The sequence below is a fragment of the Cinclus cinclus genome, chromosome 5 (genome assembly GCF_963662255.1).
Source record: "Cinclus cinclus chromosome 5, bCinCin1.1, whole genome shotgun sequence".
Lineage (NCBI taxonomy): Eukaryota > Metazoa > Chordata > Aves > Passeriformes > Cinclidae > Cinclus > Cinclus cinclus.
The window spans coordinates 22,379,641-22,386,545 of NC_085050.1; positions in this window are offsets into that span (position 1 = coordinate 22,379,641).

The following is a 6,905-nucleotide window of genomic DNA, read 5'->3' on the forward strand; positions in this document are numbered from 1 at the left end:
AATTGGACTCTTTAATTCCTGACAGTACATCCTAAACTACACAAGCAGTGTCCCTAAATGTGAAAGGAGTGTTGACACCCTCTATATTTTCAGACAGCTCTCAATCATCCAAATTAAACCCAAAACCTCCATTCTTGCAGGACACATAAAACCCTGTGATCTCTGGGTATATGAAACCTCCAAAGATGAATCTGTCTCCTACTTGTTGTATAAAGCCATACATAATAAAACACAACAAAATGGGGAAATAAATTCTTAAACAAAACAATAAAAAACCCTCTACAAAATTCTTAAAATTTATCTATTTTCCCATCAGTCAAGTAAATAAATAATAACTGAAGGTCTAACAGCTTCAGCTATAGGCTACTATCGTTAGATAGCCTTAACCATCTCCTGGAAGATCCAAGCCCTGGTTTTCCCCTAGGAGTAACCTGGCATTACTCCACGGAGTTGCTTAACTGAGCAAAGTCAAATGACATTTACAATTTATGGACCCTCAATAGACGTAAACTGACACATCTAAATTACATTTTTGCACAGCAAAGTCAACTTCCATCTGTTAATAATTCCACCTTCTATCTAACTCGTGCATTACAAGATTTTCTGAGAATAGCAAAGAGCAGAATTATTTCTCTTGATTTCCCACCTACCACTGGTCGGCCCTGGCTGGATGCCAGGCACCCACCAAAGCTATTCTATCACTCCCCTCCACAGCTGGACAAGGAAGAGAATAAAGTAAAATAAGACCTTAAAAACACCTTCTCTCCTATCCCTCCCTGCTTCCCAGCTCTACCTCCTCCCCCAGGAGCACAGAGAAACAGGGAATGGGGATTATGGTCAGTTTGTCACATGTTGTCACTTCTCAGGAGGGGAGAAGTCCCCTTGCTCCAGTGTGGGGTCTCTCCCCCAGGAGACAGTTCTCCAAGAACTCCAACAGGAGTTCATCTCACGATCAATACTTCTCCACAAACTGCTCCAACACAGGTCACCCTTCCACAGGGTGCAGTCCTTCAAGGACAGGCTGTTCCTGCGTGGGTCCCCAGGGGGTCCCAAGTCCTACAGGGACACCTGATCTGGCAGGGGCTCCTCTCTCCATGGGTATGCAGATCCCTCCCAGGGTCCTGCTCCAGACAGGCCTCCCACAGGGTCACAGCCTCCTCTCAGGCATCCACCAGCACTGGTGTGGGTCTCCTCCACAGGCTGCAGGTGGATCTCAGCATCTCTGTGGTCCACTGCAGGCTGCAGGGGCACAGCTGCCTCACCTCACAGCTACAGGGGAATGAATCTCAGCTCCAGTGCCTGGAGCACCTCCTCTGCCACCTCCTCCACTGACCTGGGTGTCTGCAGAGCTGTTCCTTTCACATATTCTCGGCCCACTCTTTTCTGGCTGCAGTTACATCCACACAATAACTTTCTATCTTCCTTTTAAGATATGTTATCACAGAGTATTACCACCATTTCTAATTGTCCCAGGCTTGGCCAGCAGCATGACTGTCCTGGAGCCATTTGGCATTGGCTCCGCTGTACATGGGAGAATCTTCTGGCAGCTTCTCACAGAAGCCACCCCTATAGCCCATCATTAACAAAACCTGGCCATACACATCCAATATACCATAATTTCAAGACTTCCAGAGCGTATGTTGGAACACAGAGCACATCTTTATACAGTGAAAGTCAACAGAGTAACTCACTTCTTATCCATGTGTTTTCCATTGCGTTTTGTTGGGAAGGAACAGTGAACATAATCTGAAAGCAACAGACCTTTTATAACCAAACCACTGACTGCATATATTTTTGTATGAGAGAACCACGTCATCTGTATGAGAGAACCATGTGCATCCTGCTGTGCACTCTGGAGAGAAATTCCAGCTCCAGTAACGAGGAAAACATCACTATACAAATAAAGCCCAAGAACAGTATTAAGGGACAGGGCAGCTACACAATATCGTTCTCAATTACAACTTCATCCACACATGGTCTTGAGTTCACGTCAGCATATGCTTGACGAAGATTTTGGTCTCCAAACCCATCAATCTTCACACATATATGTCTGTTCTTGCTTCCAAAATTGTTGTTATTCTTTCTGCTATGGAAACTTCAAGTGTCCCTCAACTACATCTTGGACATCACTACTAAATTCAACCATCTTTCTACACTTCAAATAATGAAATTCAACCTCAGCAGCCTTCAGTAGTCATTACACCTGCAACAAAATCATGCCTGTTCTTAAGAACATCCTTTATTCCTCTGCTCTGTCTAGTCTCTGTTCCAGGCCAGCCTTTCCAGGCATCAAACATATAACAAGAAATTCAACACACACATATCCCAGTCCCCACATGTTGCCTCTGTAATTCTGATTGCTGCAGTGGGCTCGAGGGCTGGCCTCAGAGAGCTGACTTTTTTTAAAAACAGTTATATGTGACTTGTTGGCTTTAACTAGAAAGAGTAGCCAACCATCCTTTCCTCATGTGAGGTGGTGAACATAAAAGAACCTTGTGTTATGGTGTTTGAAATCTGTTTCTGCACAAAATGTGAATTAATTTCAGGGGTGAGGAACTTCAGTAATTGTCTTTGTCCGTGGGCCACAGGAAGGGACAAGCAGGAGGAAGAACTTGGGCCAGGTCAGGCAGCAAGACTCGTCATCCATGTGTGGGCAGGAGAGAGGCAGGGAGGGGTTCACACAGTAGCCTCTGCCCTAGGCACCTCAATACCAGCTCTGCCCAAGCTCCTCCAGTGGTTTCCTCTTGTCCACACCTGCATGACAGAGCCAGGAAGCCTGGCTACTCACCCTCTCCTTGCCCTTCCTCCAAGCAAACAAGAAGGACCCAATTATGCAAACATGCAGATTGACTCACAAGCTGCTCAGGTGGGTACAAGATGAGAGCCCACCGTTACAACACTGGACGTTTTAATGCAATAAAGATCCATCTTACATTGTTCTGGGAGTTTCTTAATACCTGCAAAGGCCTTGGACCACTGAATTGACACTAGCCACAAAATTCCCAGATGAGTTTGGGAATCATGTGCCAGACAACAAGGCTGAGTCACAGAATTCACAGAAGGATATGTCTGTGCTATAGTCACAAGTGATGGTGACTGCAACATTGTGTATACCCAGCCAGGCAAGCTTTACATTACTTGTCTTGGGTACTGGTAGTAGTCTGCCCACTGAACTCAGGCCAGCCTAACCACTCAAGTATTTACCCGGCTTTTTGGGCATGTTTTCCAGATAGCTACAGGGTCCACACAGCCACAGCTAGATTGCTACCAGTTCCCCAGCTGACTAGTTTTGAACCAGCTCAGGTAGGTACATGACTGCAGCGTAAACATACCTAAGCTTATAAGACATTTAAGCTTCTATTCAAATTCATACTGCCTCAACTTCTGTATTTCTAACAGCTTGGACCTACAGTATGTATCCTAACTGTACTGTGGAGATTTAACATTTGGGGTGCAATAAATCAATAGCATTTTAAGTGTGAAATTTATGCTTCTTCTAAAATGTGAACTGTGTTTAACAAAAGCAATGAATACTGCTGTCTATGCGATGATTTCTCCCTCCTTGCTTCCAGAAGCTGTTCAGTGAGTACTAGATGTATGAGGTGACTATCTGACCTGAAACACAGTGGAACGCAGTAAGTTTATACACAGATATCCAAATCCCTCAAATATGTATCTATAGATTAAGGAAAAAGCCCACTGGTTGTGGTGGACATTTTCCCTGCATAAATACCACTCTACTGACTGCATATACGGTACATTTTGTAACAGAACAACTTGGAAAAAATGCTATTTTAACAATTGCACTCCTTGGATCCAGCAAACTACTTCCAATTTACCTCATAACCTGAAGCTGAATTAATGACTGAAAAAGTACACAGAACTCTTAAATATTTATTTTATTTTTAACTGATTGTTGGGAAGCAGAATATGTCAGAAATGTGACAGAATAGTCGCATCACAGTGGCACTTTGGCTGAATGTAAAAAGGGTTCATTTCAACAAATGGCTGGATCTGGTCTTTTAACATTATTTTATTATTTTATCTGGTATTTTAACATCTTATGCCCTTTCATTTAACATTTTAATATTGATTTGTCCACACCAGAAATCCATACGTTCCCCTCAACATACTCTAGGTATCACCTCCTGTCTGCTTATATCAGAAACTTGTAACATGTTGCCAACACTCTTCCTAATGCTTGGGATTAGGGATCCTCAAGGCCCCATCATGTTAAATGCTCCATCTTGTTGCAAGGGCTCATGGCAAGTGCCACAAACCAAAGGACACCCAAGCAGCATTCTTTCCTTTTTTCAATACCAAGGACTTGCATACCACTTCTCCTCTTTCTTCTCTTTTTGAGACAGAAGTCATTCTGTGGGGATGATGGGTAGAGTAGAAATGGAAGAGGTGTTGTGCTAAAAGATGCTAAGGGCTGCCATTCACCAGTCCTTTGATCTAGAAACACTTCCAGACCTGGTTAAAACTGCTGGGTCTGCTAACCAGATGGCAAGGACTTTCTCTCTGCTCCCAGTTTCTCCCTTCTGGTTTTTCAATTCCAACTAAAATCAGTAAGATTCTATTCCCTTTAGAAACTTGACTTGCCATTAAAAACCCACCAGAAGGCAACAAAATGCTGACAGTTGTACAATCTTGACAGTGCAAAAGCATCATTCTCAATCCTCCCTCTCCTCTGCCACTTCACAAGACAGTCAAATTATACCAGATTACAACAGGTTCATCTCAGGCCAGAGCTAGATAATAGCAAGAAGAGCCAGTGACTTCACCAGGAACAGCATGCTGGCTACTGCTAAGTATTTTGGCATTTCTCATGATTTGGCATCAAAACAGCTCTGCCTCTGACCTAAGGGTTTCAGTTAGCTGTTTAACCTCTGCTAGTTCCCAGAATTAAAGAATGCGCACTGGCACATATCTACTTTATCTTGAGCAAGTTCATGCAAGAGAGCTACAGCAGCTCCTTTTCACAACCCTAATGAAATCTTTTGTGCCCATGTGTGTGTAACACAGCATTCTGTTTATTTTATAGGCTTATAATAAAAAAATGACACTTTATGAGCTACATGATAGTACTTCAACAATCCCTTGTTGTGACATGATATGGTGTAATTACTTAGCAGGAGATACTACAGTTTATTGTTATGTCACTGAGTCATACCCTTCAGGGCTTCAGATTGGTGTCTTAATTTGTTTTTTTAAAGCCATACAGACTAGCAAGCTAAGTAAAGAGATTTATTAAAACATCCTACGAATAAAGACATAGTCTGAACATGTGTGGACAGCCACGTGTTTGAAAATACTTTCCCCATCCTTTCCCTTTCCCTTTCCTTCTTTGTTTTTATCGACTGGGTCAATAGGAATCAAAGTGAGCAGAAATTTTAACCCAAACATACAAAGAAACAGGTATGTTACACTAGGGACCTATTAAGTCTGGTCCTGTAGAGTCAGAAATTCTCAGCCCCTTCCACTGACTTATACAGGAAACAAAGCAGTAAATAAATGAAGACCTGCCAGGTAACCTGTCAGTCCACAAGAAGTATCGCTGGCTTTTCACATGCAATTAGCACTGGACAGGGCCTTGCCAAGCGCAGCTTTTGTGTCTTCCTTGGTCTCATGGTCAGGTACCATACATCAGTACGGAGAGACCATGATTTCATATGGCACACTAAGTAAGCACACTACAGTGAGTAAGTGGCAGTACTTTTCCTTAACCAAGTGGAATTGATACAGTCAGCCAAGATAATTTTTTAAAAAACGTATTGCTCCCAATGAAGTCCCTCGGTCTATCTGTGGCTGTAAATGCTTCTCATTTTACAGAAGGCACGTGAAGTGCACTCCGCTGAAAACTGTCTGGAGCAGCAAGAGCAGTCCTGGGGCAGAGCCAGCGACCCGCCGTATCCCGCATCCCCGTCCCTGGGCAGCGCGGCCCAGCGCCGCTCCCCGCTCCGGCAACTCCCTCTGCGAGCGGAGCCCGGAGGAGGGACGGCCTGGGTCACGCACACACACCTGCCCCGGGCCGGTGCCGGACACGGGGCTGGGCAGGCAGAGCCGACACGGGTGGCGGAGGGGGGGGATCGCCGCCTCTGGCGACGGGGGTCGAGTCCGAGGGAAGCTGGCTGCGCCTCTCCCCGCCAGCCTCTTTCCCTCCGGCGGGAGCGCACCCGACGCACGACGGGCTGAGCGTAGCCATAAAAACCACCCCGGCACGGGCCTCAGCAGCCGGCGGTCCCGGCGGGCGAGCCGCCAAGCCGGGGCGGAGCCGGGCCGACACCTCTGGCCCACGCCCGCCGCTGTCCGGCCCTCGCCTCGCCTCGCCTCGCCTCGCCTCGCCTCGCCTCGCCCCGCCCGGCCCCGCCACCTCCCCCGGCGCGACGGGGCGCGGCGCGGGCAGCCCGCGGCGGCGGGGCCGGGGAGCGCCGCCCGGCTCCGCGCCCTTTCCCAGCCCCCGCCGGCGAAGCCAGCTAGGCGGCAGGGGCCCAGCGTGAGCACCTCCCTTCCTTCCCCCCGGGCGCTGGGTGTTGCTGTTGTTTTGCTGCCGCCGCAGGTCGGCCGGGGTGGACGCGGAGGGAGGAGAGCAGGGAGGGGTGCGCCGTGCCGCAGGGCCAGTGCCAGGTGCACGCCTCTGCCTGACACACGGGCGGGGAGGAGGAGCTGGACGGGCAGGTTTGTCGGTGGGGCGGCCCCGCTCCCCTCCCCTTCCCTCCCCGGGCTGCTGGGGATAATTAGTGTCTGTGCGAGGCCGTCTGCCCCCGGGAGGCAGGGCGGACGCGCAGTTAGTGCGTGCCCGGCTGTTTGTGAGCGGTGACTCGCCCCGGCCCCTCGGCGGAGCCTCCACCCCGCGGGCGGGGACCCGCCCGGCCGCGCTCCCTGCCGTGACCCTCCCACCG